Genomic DNA, 21,159 nt, shown 5'->3' with positions numbered 1-21,159 from the left:
GGTTTATAAAGCTCTTAACTACTGTACCCTAAAGTACACTAACACCCATAAACTACCTATGTACCCCTAAACCGAGGTCCCCCCACATCGCCGCCACTCGATTAAAATTTGTAACCCCTAATCTGCCGACCGCCACCTACGTTATACTTATGTACCCCTAATCTGCTGCCCCTAACACCGCCGACCCCTGTATTATATCTATTAACCCCTAACTTGCCCCCCACAACGTCGCCGCAAGCTACTTAAAATAATTAACCCCTAATCTTCCGACCGCAAATCGCCGCCACCTACGTTATCCCTATGTACCCCTAATCTGCTACCCCTAACATCGCCGACCCCTATGTTATATTTATTAACCCCTAATCTGCCCCCCACAACGTCGCCGACACCTACCTACACTTATTAACCCCTAATCTGCCGAGCGGACCTGAGTGCTACTATAATAAAGTTATTAACCCCTAATCCGCCTCACTAACCCTATCATAAATAGTATTAACCCCTAATCTGCCCTCCCTAACATCGCCGACACCTACCTTCAATTATTAACCCCTAATCTGCCGACCGGAGCTCACCGCTATTCTAATAAATGTATTAACCCCTAAAGCTAAGTCTAACCCTAACACTAACACCCCCCTAAGTTAAATATAATTTTTATCTAACGAAATAAATTAACTCTTATTAAATAAATAATTCCTATTTAAAGCTAAATACTTACCTGTAAAATACATCCTAATATAGCTACAATATAAATTATAATTATATTATAGCTATTTTAGGATTAATATTTATTTTACAGGCAACTTTGTAATTATTTTAACCAGGTACAATAGCTATTAAATAGTTAAGAACTATTTAATAGTTACCTAGTTAAAATAATTACAAATTTACCTGTAAAATAAATCCTAACCTAAGATATAATTAAACCTAACACTACCCTATCAATAAAATAATTAAATAAACTACCTACAATTACCTACAATTAACCTAACACTACACTATCAATAAATTAATTAAACACAATTGCTACAAATAAATAAAATTAAATAAACTATCTAAAGTACAAAAAATAAAAAAGAACTAAGTTACAGAAAATAATAAAATATTTACAAACATAAGAAAAATATTACAACAATTTTAAACTAATTACACCTACTCTAAGCCCCCTAATAAAATAACAAAGCCCCCCAAAATAAAAAATTCCCTACCCTATTCTAAAATACAAATATTACAAGCTCTTTTACCTTACCAGCCCTGAACAGGGCCCTTTGCGGGGCATGCCCCAAGAATTTCAGCTCTTTTGCCTGTAAAAAAAAACATACTATACCCCCCCCCCCAACATTACAACCCACCACCCACATACCCCTAATCTAACCCAAACCCCCCTTAAATAAACCTAACACTACCCCCCTGATGATCTTCCTACCTTGTCTTCACCATGCCAGGTTCACCGATCCGTCCTGGCTCCAAGATCTTCATCCAACCCAAGCGGGGGCTAGACATCCACTGAAGAAGTCCAGAAGAGGGTCCAAAGTCTTCCTCCTATCCGGCAAGAAGAGGACATCCGGACCGGCAAACATCTTCTCCAAGCGGCATCTTCTATCTTCTTCCATCCGATGACGACCGGCTCCATCTTGAAGACCTCCAGCGCGGATCCATCCTCTTCTTCCGACGACTAGACGACGAATGACGGTTCCTTTAAGGGACGTCATCCAAGATGGCGTCCCTCGAATTCCGATTGGCTGATAGGATTCTATCAGCCAATCGGAATTAAGGTAGGAATTTTCTGATTGGCTGATGGAATCAGCCAATCAGAATCAAGTTCAATCCGATTGGCTGATCCAATCAGCCAATCAGATTGAGCTCGCATTCTATTGGCTGATCGGAACAGCCAATAGAATGCGAGCTCAATCTGATTGGCTGATTGGATCAGCCAATCGGATTGAACTATATTCTGATTGGCTGATTCCATCAGCCAATCAGAAAATTCCTACCTTAATTCCGATTGGCTGATAGAATCCTATCAGCCAATCGGAATTCGAGGGACGCCATCTTGGATGACGTCCCTTAAAGGAACCGTCATTCGTCGTCTAGTCGTCGGAAGAAGAGGATGGATCCGCGCTGGAGGTCTTCAAGATGGAGCCGGTCGTCATCGGATGGAAGAAGATAGAAGATGCCGCTTGGAGAAGATGTTTGCCGGTCCGGATGTCCTCTTCTTGCCGGATAGGAGGAAGACTTTGGACCCTCTTCTGGACTTCTTCAGTGGATGTCTAGCCCCCGCTTGGGTTGGATGAAGATCTTGGAGCCAGGACGGATCGGTGAACCTGGCATGGTGAAGACAAGGTAGGAAGATCATCAGGGGGGTAGTGTTAGGTTTATTTAAGGGGGGTTTGGGTTAGATTAGGGGTATGTGGGTGGTGGGTTGTAATGTTGGGGGGGGGGTATAGTATGTTTTTTTTTACAGGCAAAAGAGCTGAAATTCTTGGGGCATGCCCCGCAAAGGGCCCTGTTCAGGGCTGGTAAGGTAAAAGAGCTTGTAATATTTGTATTTTAGAATAGGGTAGGGAATTTTTTATTTTGGGGGGCTTTGTTATTTTATTAGGGGGCTTAGAGTAGGTGTAATTAGTTTAAAATTGTTGTAATATTTTTCTTATGTTTGTAAATATTTTATTATTTTCTGTAACTTAGTTCTTTTTTATTTTTTGTACTTTAGATAGTTTATTTAATTTTATTTATTTGTAGCAATTGTGTTTAATTAATTTATTGATAGTGTATTGTTAGGTTAATTGTAGGTAATTGTAGGTAGTTTATTTAATTATTTTATTGATAGGGTAGTGTTAGGTTTAATTATATCTTAGGTTAGGATTTATTTTACAGGTAAATTTGTAATTATTTTAACTAGGTAACTATTAAATAGTTCTTAACTATTTAATAGCTATTGTACCTGGTTAAAATAATTACAAAGTTGCCTGTAAAATAAATATTAATCCTAAAATAGGTATAATATAATTATAATTTATATTGTAGCTATATTAGGATTTATTTTACAGGTAAGTATTTAGCTTTAAATAGGAATTATTTATTTAATAAGAGTTAATTTATTTCGTTAGATAAAAATTATATTTAACTTAGGGGGGTGTTAGTGTTAGGGTTAGACTTAGCTTTAGGGGTTAATACATTTATTAGAATAGCGGTGAGCTCCGGTCGGAAGATTAGGGGTTAATAATTGAAGGTAGGTGTCGGCGATGTTAGGGAGGGCAGATTAGGGGTTAATACTATTTATGATAGGGTTAGTGAGGCGGATTAGGGGTTAATAACTTTATTATAGTAGCGCTCAGGTCCGCTCGGCAGATTAGGGGTTAATAAGTGTAGGTAGGTGTCGGCGACGTTGTGGGGGGCAGATTAGGGGTTAATAAATATAACATAGGGGTCGGCGATGTTAGGGCAGCAGATTAGGGGTACATAGGGATAACGTAGGTGGCTGCGGTTTACGGAGCGGCAGATTAGGGGTTAAAAGTGTAATGCAGGGGTCAGCGATAGCGGGGGCGGCAGATTAGGGGTTAATAAGTGTAAGGTTAGGGGTGTTTAGACTCGGGGTACATGTTAGGGTGTTAGGTGCAGACTTAGGAGGTGTTTCCCCATAGGAAACAATGGGGCTGCGTTAGGAGCTGAACGCTGCTTTTTTGCAGGTGTTAGGTTTTTTTTCAGCTCAAACAGCCCCATTGTTTCCTATGGGAGAATCGTGCACGAGCACGTTTTTGATGCCGGCCGCGTCCGTAAGCAACTCTGGTATCGAGAGTTGCATTTGCGGTAAAAATGCTCTACGCTCCTTTTTTGGAGCCTAACGCAGCATTTGTTTGAACTCTCGATACCAGAGTTAAATTTATGGTGCGGCCAGAAAAAAACCCGCGGAGCGTTAACAGCCCTTTTACCGCCGAACTCTAAATCTAGGCCTCAGGGTTTATTTTACAGGTAAGTATTTAGTTTTAAATAGTAATTATTTAGGTAATGATAGTAGATTTTATTTAGATTTATTTTAATTATGTTTAAGTAAGGGGGTGTTAGGTTTAGGGTTAGACTTAGGTTTAGGGGTTAATAAATTTAGTATAGTGATGGCAACGTTTGGGGCAGCAGATTAGGGGTTAATAAATGTAGGTAGGTGGCGGCGATGTTAGGGGTGGCAGATTAGAGGTTAATAAGCATGATGTAGGTGACGGCAATGTCGGGGGCGGTAGATTAGGAGTTAATAAGTGTAAGATTAGGGGTGTTTAGATTCGGGGTTCATGTTAGGGTGTTAGGTGTAAACATAAATTTAGTTTCCCCATAGGAATCAATGGGGCTGCGTTACGGAACTTTATGCTGCTTTTTTTCAGCCGGCTCTACCCATTGATGTCTATGGGGAAATCGTGCACGAGCACGTAAAACCAGCTCACCACAGCTTTCAGCAGCGCTGGTATTGGAGTGCGGTATGGAGCTCGATTTTGCTTTACGCTCACTTCTTGCCTGCTAACGCTGGGTTTTTGTAAACCTGTAATACCAGCGCTGTAGGTAAGTGAGCGGTGACAATAACGTGCAAGTTAGTACCGCACCCCTCATAACGCAAAACTCGTAATCTAGCCGTTAATTTGGTGGCCTTCATAATTGGCTTGATATAAATATCTTTATGGGATCATGTTGGAGACATGAGATTTTCACATATTTTATCTTTTACTTCTCACGTGCTCTGTATATCAGCTGTTGCGGTGTCTCTTCCTTCCTGCTGTATCACTCAATAGTTAGACTAATGATGTCTGTTTAATGATAAGGAACAGTAAGAATGAACACAGACAGTACTCAATAATCTTTTCATAGTTTTATCCAAGGTTATATTTCATCTCATGTATTGGATGTTGACGATTTTAACAATCACCAACCTACTCTGTCTTGCACAGGGGATAACCCTGATATGTTAATCATTGAATATCTGTCTGTGCTTTACACCTCCCTCATTTGCTTTATATGTGTGGTATTGCGAAAATCTGATGTGACATATGGGTAATTATCACTGTCGTACCCTTTCAGAGACAGGAATCCTTGTGGTGTGAACAAACGTACAGCCAATTATTGTTTCAATAATGCTTACAAGAATATATATCGCATTCTATGTATTGATTCTTGATCACGTTTATTTCAGCAATCACCAATTTATTTTGGTGTGCACAGGGGGTAATTTTTATATGTCAACTTATAAATATCTGTCCGTGCTTCTCGATATGACCCTCCCCCCCGTGTCATACCATGCAGTGACCTTGTGACAAACACCTATCCAATGATAGGAGAACGTTTAGGATTGGTTCCCACAGGGATGTGAGCAAATCCTCACCCCCTGATTGGTTGGTAACCACTACTTAGGACTACCGCAAGTCGGGTTAGCCTTTGAGAAAGCCATGACTGCGAAATGCGCATCAGGTGCTTATTATAGCTCAGCTATCCCTTTGTAATTCCCCTTGTTACCATACATACAGGGTCCTTTATAATTTGTGATATGATGTACTAATTATCAGGAGTTTGTTACTTTGGCAGGCTCATACTGTTCCAGTATTGCACTTAGATAGAGTATATGTGTTGAGGTCAATCCTCTTTTTTAGTTTGTCTGTTTGTGCAATCCGTGAGCCTTTTTTGGGTATTTACCTGCCTAGGTATACTTGTCCTTACTCCGCTCAGTATTACTACATTGATATAGATAATTTGCTTTGTAGTATTTATTGGTAACGTCTAGGGGTAATAGTGGATATGCTAACTTTTGTTCATTTTTAATCTAAGTTTTATATATATCTGGGGGGGCGGAGTCAGCAGCTGAACAGGGCAGACGTGTTTGTGCAGAGCTCCTGCGATATACCCTGCTAAAAATCTTTTGTTTCAAGCTATACTAACTTGATTTGACCAATTTTGTGCCCAATGCACTGAGGACCATTGTGGCTATGATTAGAGGCCACTCAAGCATATGTTCGCAATAGGTGTATTTGCTGACCACTATCCGACTTCAGGAAATAGCGAGGCTTTTATGGCCTTTAATATAGTAGGCCCCGCTGGAGGGAAACTGCACTGGAGAGGCTAAGGATTTAAATGCGGCATATACGCAGCCAGAGGTCTAAAGCTAAACATTTATAGATGATCATAGAGAGCCGCAACCCTATGACATATGGATCACTCACTCTGGGAAACTTTCCAGCTACACGGCGGGCGCCATCTTGCCTATGCAGCACAAACTACTAATGACACTAAGTTGGCTCTAACAACGGAGCATCTGGACAAGGGACTGTCTCCCTAGAAGGCAGTGTGCTGCCTGCAAAGACCTATTAACTGCAGCGCAAGATACCGCCATTACCCTGGCTCTTCACCAACATGGCATACTAAAAGTCACAACAGAGCCGTTAGCCATACCGGCCATCTTGACTGATACTGGAGCGGCGAGCCTGTAAGCCAACTCTACGCTTACCGGAGCTCTCACAATAGCCGCACAAGAGTCAGAGCAGCTTTCAGGAGTGATCAAGCACTGAAGCATCTGGATAAGATTGCAGTGCTGAAGAGAAGACAGGATGGCAAGGCGATCGGTAATGCTACACTTCACGGAAACCTGGAGTAGTATAGACAGTTCCGTAGCTAGGCTATTAATCGGTCTTTTAGTGTTGAAGGACTGCCACATACAGATGAGAACGCTACTGGCCGAATTTGAGGATGCATCACAGCTTTGAAAATGTAATATGTGAGGCTAGAATTTAGCATACAGAGAAAGTTGCCACAGAACTTGAATTGCCAGACGAAATGGATTCAGTCTTGTGCTGCGGGAGCATCCAGCTGCATGCAGGACCGTGTACAACAGAACCCGAGTCTCATTGCTTGGCTCTGGATTCCTGTTCTTTATGCCCAAATTGTTCTCTTGCCCTTAATGATAGGAGACAGGATGCATCAGGACATAGGGGGCATCGCTGGGGTTATAACCCCCTCTGAAGGTGAATGTGGATTAGCCAGCTCAAGAATGCCTACTCAGAAGTATTGGAATATGCATTTCACAGAATTGTTCTTGTCCTTTTAGAAGTCAACTGGGGGACATATGGTTTATGTTTTATATGTGTTATGCTTCCCTATCTTGTTTATTATTATGTAATGCTGCACAGTGTTGTAAAAGGTTAAATATCTTCCCTCTCACTGAGATCGTAATTTTAACTTGGTTAGGCTCCAACTTAGCAGAAGTCATTCTTTTACTAATTATTTAGCAAATTATTAAACCGTATATACTGCCTATAAGTCCCAGCAGCCCCTATTACCTTTCATAGTAGTTGTGCTGGGCATGCTTTGTTTATTAATTTAGCCCACACCCTACTAGTTTTTTGTCTGTTTGTTTTTTGCTACTTTGAGCTAGTTCCTATATGTGAGCAATGTTATATCTCTGAGTATATAGAAACATTTGTTATTTTTGACAATACATGCACATGTATGCCAACAAAGCCCATTTTGTTTGATATGAAGGGACCTTTGGGTGTCTGGGTACACCCATGATTAGCTATGCACCTTATCAGTGAGATTGTCATCCCAGTGTACCCTACATGATAAATCACGCGGTTGGAACTATCTGGCAATCAGTTATTTGTGTATAAACTCTGCTGTTTTGGGGCTATAGTATTTCTGAGGGTTAGGTATAAGGCATCATGTTTTCATATATTGGTGTCACCTCTGTTCTTATGTATCATGAGGAGGTTTGAGGGGGCCTCCAAAGGGTTGTGTTCAATAGGAATAGTGGCACATATGTTATAGCAGATATTTTATTATCATGATATTATTGCAGTAGTTTATGGTTCTACCTCCCTTAATATCCCTGTATCCTCCATAGTGGGCTTGCTCCCAGTATGTCACTGTACATAGCTTTAAGTCACCCATCTTCTACAGGATTAAAGTGTAGCATGATTACGTGCTGTGTGTGCTGGGTGCTGTGTGTGCTGGGTGCTGTGTGTGCTGGGTGCTGTGTGTGCTGGGTGCTGTGTGTGCTGGGTGCTGTGTGTGCTGGGTGCTGTGTGTGCTAGGTGCTGTGTGTGCTGGTTGCTGTGTGTGCTGGTTGCTGTGTGTGCTGGGTGCTGTGTGTGCTCGGTGCTGTGTGTGCTGGGTGCTGTGTGTGCTGGTTGCTGTGTGTGCTGGTTGCTGTGTGTGCTGGGTGCTGTGTGTGCTGGGTGCTGTGTGTGCTGGGTGCTGTGTGTGCTGGTTGCTGTGTGTGCTGGGTGCTGTGTGTGCTAGGTGCTGTGTGTGCTGGGTGCTGTGTGTGCTGGGTGCTGTGTGTGCTGGGTGCTGTGTGTGCTAGGTGCTGTGTGTGCTGGGTGCTGTGTGTGCTGGGTGCTGTGTGTGCTGGGTGCTGTGTGTGCTGGATGCTGTGTGTGCTGGGTGCTGTGTGTGCTGGGTGCTGTGTGTGCTGGGTGCTGTGTGTGCTAGGTGCTGTGTCTGCTGGGTGCTGTGTGTGCTAGGCACTTTGTGTGCTGGGTACTCTGTGTGTTGAATAATGTGTGCTAGGTTCAATGCTTGCTAGGTACTGCGTGTGCTCTGTAAGGTGGGTGCTGGGTACGGTGTGTGCTAGGTACAGCGCAAGCTAGGTACCGTGGGTATTAAGTACAGTGTGTGCTAGGTTCAATGAGTGCTAGGTTCGATGAGTGCTAGGTACAGCGAGTGCTAGGTCCTGTGTGTACTGGGTGCGGTGTGTGCTGGGTACATTATGTGCTAGGTTCAGTGTGTGCTAGCTTCATTATGTACTAGGTACTGCGTGTGCTAGGCAAGGCGGGTGCCAGGCACAGCATGTGCTAGGTACAGCGTGAGCTAGATACAACGCAAGCTAGGTACAGTGGGTGCTAGGTACAGTGTATGCTGGGTATAAGGTGTGCTAGGCAGAGCGTGTACTGGATACAGCGCGTGCAAAGTACAGCGTATGTTAGGTCCAGCGTGTGTCAGGTACAGCGTGTTCTAGGCACTGTGTGAGCCAGGTACTGCGTGTGCTAGGTATAATGTGTGAAAGGTACAGTGTGTGCTAGGTACAATGGGAGCTAGGTACGGAGTGCGCTAGGTACAGTGTGTGCTAGGTACGTGTGTGCTAGGTACAGTGTGTGCTAGGTACAGTGTGTGCTAGGTACAGTGTGTGCTAGGAACAATGTGTGCTAGGTACCGTGTGTGCTAGGTACCATGTGTGCTAAGCCCCGTGTGTGCTAGGTGCTGTGTGTGCTAAGTGCCGTGTGTGCTAGGTGCCGTGTGTGCTAGGTGCCGTATGTGCTAGGGGCCGTGTGTGCTAGGGGCCGTGTGTGCTAGGTGCCGTGTGTGCTAGGTACCGTGTGTGCTAGGTGCCGTGTGTGCTAGGTACCGTGTGTGCTAGGTACAATGTGTGCTAGGTACAATGTGTGCTAGGTACAGTGTGTGCTAGGTACAATGTGTGCTAGGTACAATGTGTGCTAGGCTCAGTATGTGCTAGGTACAGTGTGTGCTAGGTACCGTGTGTGCTAGGTACCGTGTGTGCTAGGTACAGTGTGTGCTAGGTGCCATGTGTGCTAGGTGCAATGTGTGCTAGGTACAATGTGTGCTGTACAGTGTGTGCTAGGTACAATGTGTGCTAGGTACAATGTGTGCTAGGCTCAGTATGTGCTAGGTACAGTGTGTGCTAGGTACCGTGTGTGCTAGGTACAATGTGTGCTAGGTACAATGTGTGCTAGGCTCAGTATGTGCTAGGTACAGTGTGTGCTAGGTACCGTGTGTGCTAGGTACAGTGTGTGCTAGGTGCCATGTGTGCTAGGTGCAATGTGTGCTAGGTACAATGTGTGCTGTACAGTGTGTGCTAGGTACAGTGTGTGCTAGGTACAATGTGTGCTAGGTACAATGTGTGCTAGGCTCAGTATGTGCTAGGTACAGTGTGTGCTAGGTACCGTGTGTGCTAGGTACAATGTGTGCTAGGTACAATGTGTGCTAGGCTCAGTATGTGCTAGGTACAGTGTGTGCTAGGTACCGTGTGTGCTAGGTACCGTGTGTGCTAGGTACAGTGTGTGCTAGGTGCCATGTGTGCTAGGTGCAATGTGTGCTAGGTACAATGTGTGCTGTACAGTGTGTGCTAGGTACAGTGTGTGCTAGGTACAATGTGTGCTAGGTACAATGTGTGCTAGGCTCAGTATGTGCTAGGTACAGTGTGTGCTAGGTACCGTGTGTGCTAGGTACCGTGTGTGCTAGGTACAGTGTGTGCTAGGTGCCATGTGTGCTAGGTGCAATGTGTGCTAGGTGCAATGTTTGCTAGGTGCAATGTGAGCTAGGTGCCGTGTGTGCTAGGTACAATGTGTGCTAGGTACAATGTGTGCTAGGTACAATGTGTGCTGCACAGTGTGTGCTAGGTACAATGTGTGCTAGGTACAATGTGTGCTAGGTGCAATGTTTGCTAGGTACAATGTGTGCTAGGTGCCGTGTGTGCTAGGTACAATGTGTGCTAGGTACAATGCGTGCTAGGTACAATGTGTGCTAGGTACAATGTGTGCTAGGTACAATGTGTGCTGCACAGTGTGTGCTAGGTACAGTGTGTGCTAGGTACAATGTGTGCTAGGTACAATGTGTGCTAGGTACAATGTGTGCTAGGTACAATGTGTGCTAGGTACAATGTGTGCTGTACAGTGTGTGCTAGGTACAGTGTGTGCTAGGTACAATGTGTGCTAGGTACAATGTGTGCTAGGTACAATGTGTGCTAGGTACAATGTGTGCTGTACAGTGTGTGCTAGGTACAGTGTGTGCTAGGTGCAATGTGTGCTAGGTACAATGTGTGCTAGGTACAATGTGTGCTAGGTACAGTGTGTGCTAGGTACAATGTGTGCTAGGCTCAATATGTGGTAGGCTCAATGTGTGCTAGGCACAATGGGTGCTAGGTACCGTGTGTGCTAGGTACCTTGTGCGCTAGGTACCGTGTGTGCTAGGTACAGTGTGTGCTAGGTACAGTGTGTGCTAGGTGTCATGTGTGCTAGGTGCCATGTGTGCTAGGTGCCATGTGTGCTAGGTATCTGTGCATCTTATTCTTTATAGTAGTGTCTATTACATGCAGTTATATGAAAATGAGTGTATACTGTCCCTTTAAGTCCTCGTGAATGAGCTCAAATAGCAGAGCTACTGCAGGAAAAGAGAGACACGTTCTCCAACGTGCCTGGATATAACCGACTGGCCACCCATAGGGTAGAAACCTCAGGTCACCTCCCCATGCGTCAACCTCCTTACCGCATACCAGAATCGGTGAGAGAACATATGCGGAAGGAGATTGACGAGATGCTATAGTTAGGAGTGATTGAGCACTCGGACAGCCCCTGGGCCTCGCCAGTAGTTCTAGTGCCGAAGCGGGACGGCACGACCCGCTTCTGCGTAAACTACCGGAAACTTAATGATTAAACCGTCTCTGACGCCTACCCTATGCCCCGGATAGATGAGCTCCTGGATAAAATGGCTCGAGGCCAGTACCTCACCACCATAGATCTGTGTAAGGGGTACTGGCAGATCCCACTAGCCGAGGATGCCATCCCCAAATCAGCGTTCATCACCCCGTTTGGCCTGTACCAATTTGAGGTCATGCCATTCGGGATGAAGAATGCTCCGGCTACTTTACAGCGAATGGTAGATCGGCTACTGGATGGGTCCCAAGAGTACGCATGCACCTATTTAGACGACATTGCTATATTTAGCAGCTCCTGGGACGAGCATTTGAACCATATAGGGGCAATCCTAGATCACATTAGGGAGGCAGGATTAACCCTTAAGCCTAGCAAATGTCATATAGAGATGGTGGAGGTCCAGTACCTAGGGCACCGAATAGGTAGCGGGCAGCAGAAGCCCGAACCGGCCAAGGTAGAGGCCGTAGCCAAGTGGCCCACTCCCCATACCAAGAACCAAGTGCTAGCCTTTCTAGGTACCGCAGGCTATTATAGGAAGTTTGTACCTAATTATAGTACCCTAGCCAAACCCCTCACCGACCTCCCCCGTAAAAACCTTCCTAAGATTGTTACCTGGAGCCCAGAGTGTGAAAAAGCATTCCAAGAACTGAAAAACTCTCTCGTAAATGCCCCTATCCTTGCTGCCCCGGATCCAACTAAACGCTTTCTCGTCCATACAGATGCTTCTATGTTTGGATTGGGAGCCGTGCTGAGCCAAGTCGGGGCTGATGGCGGCAAGCATCCTGTGGCCTACATAAGCAGGAAACTGTTACCCCGAGAAGTTAGCTACGCCGCCATCGAAAAGGAATGCCTGACCGTGGTGTGGGCCCTCAAGAAACTTCAGCCATATCTATATGGACAACAATTTTCCCTGCTCACAGATCACAACCCGTTGGTGTGGCTGAACAGAGTATCCAGAGACAATGCCCGGCTGTTGCGCTGGAGTTTGGCGCTGCAGCCGTTTGACTTAACAATCCATTACCGACCTGGGAAGCAAAACGGCAACGCCGACGGGTTGTCCAGACAAACTGAACTTGAACCTTGATCTGTGAACACTCCTCCGGACCTCCCCAAGCCAATCCGTTGGGATCAGACTGGGTATGCCGGCTTGGTTCTGGGGGAGCATTGTGGCAAACCTCGCCACTTATGAACTATGCAGGAATTGTTATTTAGGCTAATGGTTAAAATGTATGTTAAACTGTATGTTACTGTTTAAACTCCCTGCTGTTTCAGTTGGGAAACCCCTTGTAGGGGAGACTGTTTTTAAAAAGTGTTTGTTTTTCCGGTTGAAGAAAAAGTTGTTGCTGACTCCCAAGCTATGTGTCGTCTAGTTCTTGGTGGAAAGGGGTTATTATTACAATTACCAAGAGTAGTTATTTGCTTGTCTCTGCTTACCAAACAGATATTACAGATCCTACTGCCTCTCTGCTACAATTACCAAGAGTAGTTATTTGCTTGTCTCTGCTTACCAAACAGATATTACAGATCCTACTGCCTCTCTGCTACAACTATACACTAGCAGTAAATACTGATGCACTATACACTAGCAGTAAATACTGATGCACTATACACTAGCAGTAAATACTGATGCACTATACACTAGCAGTAAATACTGATGCACTATACACTAGTGGTAAATACTGATGCACTATACACTAGCGGTAAATACTGATGCACTATACACTAGTGGTAAATACTGATGCACTATACACTAGCGGTAAATACTGATGCACTATACACTAGCGGTAAATACTGATGCACTATACTGATACACTATACACTAGCAGTAAATACTGATGCACTATACACTAGCAGTAAATACTGATACACTATACACTAGCAGTAAATACTGATGCACTATACACTAGCAGTAAATACTGATGCACTATACACTAGCAGTAAATACTGATGCACTATACACTAGCAGTAAATACTGATGCACTATACACTAGCAGTAAATACTGATACACTATACACTAGCAGTAAATACTGATGCACTATACACTAGCAGTAAATACTGATGCACTATACACTAGCGGTAAATACTGATGCACTATACACTAGCAGTAAATACTGATGCACTATACACTAGCGGTAAATACTGATGCACTATACACTAGTGGTAAATACTGATGCACTATACACTAGCGGTAAATACTGATGCACTATACACTAGCGGTAAATACTGATGCACTATACTGATACACTATACACTAGCAGTAAATACTGATGCACTATACACTAGCAGTAAATACTGATACACTATACACTAGCAGTAAATACTGATGCACTATACACTAGCAGTAAATACTGATGCACTATACACTAGCAGTAAATACTGATGCACTATACACTAGCAGTAAATACTGATACACTATACTGATGCACTATACACTAGCGGTAAATACTGATACACTATACTGATGCACTATACACTAGCAGTAAATACTGATGCACTATACACTAGCAGTAAATACTGATACACTATACTGATGCACTATACACTAGCGGTAAATACTGATGCACTATACACTAGCAGTAAATACTGATGCACTATACACTAGCGGTAAATACTGATGCTCTATACACTAGCGGTAAATACTGATGCACTATACACTAGCGGTAAATACTGATGCACTATACACTAGCAGTAAATACTGATGCACTATACACTAGCAGTAAATACTGATGCACTATACACTAGCAGTAAATACTGATACACTATACTGACGCACTATACACTAGCAGTAAATATTGATGCACTATACACTAGCAGTAAATACTGATGCACTATACACTAGCAGTAAATACTGATGCACTATACTAATACACTATACACTAGCAGTATATACTGATGCACTATACTGACGCACTATACACTAGCAGTAAATACTGATGCACTATACACTAGCAGTAAATACTGATGCACTATACACTAGCAGTAAATACTGATGCACTATACACTAGCAGTAAATACTGATGCACTATACACTAGCAGTAAATATTGATGCACTATACACTAGCAGTAAATACTGATGCACTATACACTAGCAGTAAATATTGATGCACTATACACTAGCAGTAAATATTGATGCACTATACACTAGCAGTAAATACTGATGCACTATACACTAGCAGTAAATATTGATGCACTATTCAATAGCAGTAAATATTGATGCACTATACACTAGCAGTAAATATTGATGCACTATACACTAGCAGCAAATACTGATGCACTATATACTAGCAGTAAATACTGATGCACTATACACTAGCGGTAAATACTGATGCACTATACACTAGCAGTAAATATTGATGCACTATTCACTAGCAGTAAATACTGATGCACTATACACTAGCGGTAAATACTGATGCACTATACACTAGCAGTAAATACTGATGCACTATACACTAGCAGTAAATACTGATGCACTATATACTAGCAGTAAATACTGATGCACTATACACTAGCGGTAAATACTGATGCACTATACACTAGCAGTAAATACTGATGCACTATACACTAGCGGTAAATACTGATGCACTATACACTAGCGGTAAATACTGATGCACTATACACTAGCGGTAAATACTGATGCACTATATACTAGCGGTAAATACTGATGCACTATACACTAGCACTAAATACTGATGCACTATACACTAGCGGTAAATACTGATGCACTATACACTAGCGGTAAATACTGATGCACTATACACTAGCAGTAAACACTGATACAATATACACTAGCAGTAAATATTGATGCACTATACACTAGCAGTAAATACTGATGCACTATACACTAGCAGTAAATACTGATGTACTATACACTAGTGATAAATAAAGATGCACTATACACTAGCAGTAAATACTGATACACTATACTGATGCACTATACACTAGCGGTAAATACTGATGCACTATACACTAGCAGTAAATACTAATTCACTATACACTAGCAGTAAATACTGATGCACTATACACTAGCGGTAAATACTGATGCACTATACACTAGCAGTAAATATTGATGCACTATACACTAGCAGTAAATACTGATGCACTATACACTAGCAGTAAATACTGATGCACTATACACTAGCAGTAAATACTAATTCACTATACACTAGCAGTAAATACTGATGCACTATACACTAGCAGTAAATATTGATGCACTATACACTAGCAGTAAATACTGATGCACTATACACTAGCAGTAAATACTGATGCACTATACACTAGTGATAAATACAGATTCACTATACACTAGCAGTAAATACTGATGCACTATACACTAACGGTAAATACTGATGCACTATACACTAGTGATAAATAAAGATGCACTATACACTAGCAGTAAATATTGATGCACTATACACTAGCAGTAAATATTGATGCACTATACACTAGCAGTAAAAATTGATGCACTATACACTAGCAGTAAATACTGATGCACTATACACTAGTGATAAATACAGATGCACTATACACTAGCAGTAAATACTGATACACTATACTGATGCACTATACACTAGCGGTAAATACTGATGCACTATACACTAGCGGTAAATACTGATGCACTATACACTAGCGGTAAATACTGATGCACTATACACTAGTGATAAATACTGATGCACTATACACTAGCAGTAAATACTGATGCACTATACACTAGCGGTAAATACTGATGCACTATATACTAGCAGTAAATACTGATCCACTATACACTAGCGGTAAATACTGATGCACTATACACTAGCAGTAAATACTGATGCACTATACACTAGCAGTAAATACTGATGCACTATACACTAGCAGTAAATACTGATGCACTATACACTAGCGGTAAATACTGATGCACTATACACTAGCGGTAAATACTGATGCACTATACACTAGCGGTAAATACTGATGCACTATACACTAGCGGTAAATACTGATGCACTATACACTAGCGGTAAATACTGATGCACTATACTGATACACTATACACTAGCAGTAAATACTGATGCACTATACAATAGCAGTAAATACTGATGCACTATACACTAGCGGTAAATACTGATGCACTATACACTAGCAGTAAATACTGATGCACTATACACTAGCGGTAAATACTGATGCTCTATACACTAGCGGTAAATACTGATGCACTATACACTAGCGGTAAATACTGATGCACTATACACTAGCAGTAAATACTGATGCACTATACACTAGCAGTAAATACTGATGCACTATACTAATACACTAAACACTAGCAGTATATACTGATGCACTATACTGATACACTATACACTAGCAGTAAATACTGATACACTATACTGACGCACTATACACTAGCAGTAAATACTGATGCACTATACACTAGCAGTAAATACTGATGCACTATACTAATACACTATACACTAGCAGTATATACTGATGCACTATACTGACGCACTATACACTAGCAGTAAATACTGATGCACTATACACTAGCAGTAAATACTGATGCACTATACACTAGCAGTAAATACTGATGCACTATACAAATACACTATACATTAGCAGTATATACTGATGCACTATACTGACGCACTATACACTAGCAGTAAATACTGATGCACTATACACTAGCAGTAAATATTGATGCACTATACACTAGCAGTAAATACTGATGCACTATACACTAGCAGTAAATATTGATGCACTATACACTAGCAGTAAATACTGATGCACTATACACTAGCGGTAAATACTGATGCACTATACACTAGCAGTAAATACTGATGCACTATACACTAGCGGTAAATACTGTTGCACTATACACTAGTGGTAAATACTGATGCACTATACACTAGCGGTAAATACTGATGCACTATACACTAGCAGTAAATACTGATGCACTATACACTAGCAGTAAACACTGATACAATATACACTAGCAGTAAATACTGATGCACTATACACTAGCAGTAAATACTGATGCACTATACACTAGCAGTAAATACTGATGCACTATATACTAGCAGTAAATACTGATGCACTATACACTAGCAGTAAACACTGATACAATATACACTAGCAGTAAATACTGATGCACTATACACTAGCGGTAAATACTGATGCACTATACACTAGCGGTAAATACTGATGCACTATACACTAGCGGTAAATACTGATGCACTATATACTAGCGGTAAATACTGATGCACTATACACTAGCACTAAATACTGATGCACTATACACTAGCAGTAAATATTGATGCACTATACACTAGCAGTAAATACTGATGCACTATACACTAGCAGTAAATACTGATGTACTATACACTAGTGATAAATAAAGATGCACTATACACTAGCAGTAAATACTGATACACTATACTGATGCACTATACACTAGCGGTAAATACTGATGCACTATACACTAGGAGTAAATACTAATTCACTATACACTAGCAGTAAATACTGATGCACTATACACTAGCGGTAAATACTGATGCACTATACACTAGCGGTAAATACTGATGCACTAAACACTAGCGGTAAATACTGATGCACTATACACTAGCAGTAAATACTGATACACTATACACTAGCGGTAAATACTGATGCACTATACACTAGCAGTAAATATTGATGCACTATACACTAGCAGTAAATACTGATGCACTATACACTAGCAGTAAATACTGATGCACTATACACTAGCAGTAAATATTGATGCACTATACACTAGCAGTAAATACTGATGCACTATACACTAGCAGTAAATACTGATGCACTATACACTAGCAGTAAATATTGATGCACTATACACTAGCAGTAAATATTGATGCACTATACACTAGCAGTAAATATTGATGCACTATACACTAGCAGTAAATACTGATGCACTATACACTAGCAGTAAATACTGATGCACTATACACTAGTGATAAATACAGATTCACTATACACTAGCAGTAAATACTGATGCACTATACACTAGCAGTAAATACTGATGCACTATACACTAGCAGTAAATACTGATGCACTATACACTAGCAGTAAATACTGATGCACTATACACTAGCAGTAAATACTGATGCACTATACACTAGTGATAAATACAGATTCACTATACACTAGCAGTAAATACTGATGCACTATACACTAACGGTAAATACTGATGCACTATACACTAGTGATAAATACAGATTCACTATACACTAGCAGTAAATACTGATGCACTATACACTAACGGTAAATATTGATGCACTATACACTAGTGATAAATAAAGATGCACTATACACTAGCAGTAAATATTGATGCACTATACACTAGCAGTAAATATTGATGCACTATACACTAACGGTAAATACTGATGCACTATACACTAGTGATAAATAAAGATGCACTATACACTAGCAGTAAATATTGATGCACTATACACTAGCAGTAAATATTGATGCACTATACACTAGCAGTAAATACTGATGCACTATACACTAGTGATAAATACAGATGCACTATACACTAGCAGTAAATACTGATACACTATACTGATGCACTATACACTAGCGGTAAATACTGATGCACTATACACTAGCGGTAAATACTGATGCACTATACACTAGCGGTAAATACTGATGCACTATACACTAGCGGTAAATACTGATGCACTATACACTAGTGATAAATACTGATGCACTATACACTAGCAGTAAATACTGATGCACTATACACTAGCGGTAAATACTGATGCACTATACACTAGCAGTAAATACTGATGCACTATACACTAGCGGTAAATACTGATGCACTATACACTAGCAGTAAATATTGATGCACTATTCACTAGCAGTAAATACTGATGCACTATACACTAGCGGTAAATACTGATGCACTATACACTAGCAGTAAATACTGATGCACTATACACTAGCAGTAAACACTGATACAATATACACTAGCAGTAAATACTGATGCACTATACACTAGCAGTAAATACTGATGCACTATACACTAGCAGTAAATACTGATGCACTATATACTAGCAGTAAATACTGATGCACTATACACTAGCGGTAAATACTGATGCACTATACACTAGCTGTAAATACTGATGCACTATACACTAGCGGTAAATACTGATGCACTATACACTAGCGGTAAATACTGATGCACTATATACTAGCGGTAAATACTGATGCACTATACACTAGCACTAAATACTGATGCACTATACACTAGCAGTAAATATTGATGCACTATACACTAGCAGTAAATACTGATGCACTATACACTAGCAGTAAATACTGATGTACTATACACTAGTGATAAATAAAGATGCACTATACACTAGCAGTAAATACTGATACACTATACTGATGCACTATACACTAGCGGTAAATACTGATGCACTATACACTAGGAGTAAATACTAATTCACTATACACTAGCAGTAAATACTGATGCACTATACACTAGCGGTAAATACTGATGCACTATACACTAGCGGTAAATACTGATGCACTATACACTAGCGGTAAATACTGATACACTATACACTAGCGGTAAATACTGATGCACTATACACTAGCAGTAAATATTGATGCACTATACACTAGCAGTAAATACTGATGCACTATACACTAGCAGTAAATACTGATGCACTATACACTAGCAGTAAATATTGATGCACTATACACTAGCAGTAAATACTGATGCACTATACACTAGCAGTAAATACTGATGCACTATACACTAGCAGTAAATATTGATGCACTATACACTAGCAGTAAATACTGATGCACTATACACTAGCAGTAAATACTGATGCACTATACACTAGCAGTAAATACTGATGCACTATACACTAGCAGTAAATATTGATGCACTATACACTAGCAGTAAATACTGATGCACTATACACTAGCAGTAAATATTGATGCACTATACACTAGCAGTAAATACTGATGCACTATACACTAGCAGTAAATACTGATGCACTATACACTAGCAGTAAATATTGATGCACTATACACTAGCAGTAAATACTGATGCACTATACACTAGCAGTAAATACTGATGCACTATACACTAGCAGTAAATACTGATGCACTATACACTAGCAGTAAATATTGATGCACTATACACTAGCAGTAAATACTGATGCACTATACACTAGCAGTAAATACTGATGCACTATACACTAGTGATAAATACAGATTCACTATACACTAGCAGTAAATACTGATGCACTATACACTAACGGTAAATACTGATGCACTATACACTAGTGATAAATACAGATTCACTATACACTAGCAGTAAATACTGATGCACTATACACTAACGGTAAATACTGATGCACTATACACTAGTGATAAATAAAGATGCACTATACACTAGCAGTAAATATTGATGCACTATACACTAGCAGTAAATATTGATGCACTATACACTAGCAGTAAATACTGATGCACTATACACTAGTGATAAATACAGATGCACTATACACTAGCACTAAATACTGATACACTATACTGATGCACTATACACTAGCGGTAAATACTGATACACTATACTGATGCACTATACACTAGCGGTAAATACTGATGCACTATACACTAGCAGTAAATACTGATACACTATACTGATGCACTATACACTAGCGGTAAATACTGATACACTATACTGATGCACTATACACTAGCGGTAAATACTGATGCACTATA

The sequence above is a fragment of the Bombina bombina genome, chromosome 1 (assembly GCF_027579735.1).
Source record: "Bombina bombina isolate aBomBom1 chromosome 1, aBomBom1.pri, whole genome shotgun sequence".
In the NCBI taxonomy this organism is placed as follows: domain Eukaryota; kingdom Metazoa; phylum Chordata; class Amphibia; order Anura; family Bombinatoridae; genus Bombina; species Bombina bombina.
This window is presented reverse-complemented; position numbering follows the sequence as displayed.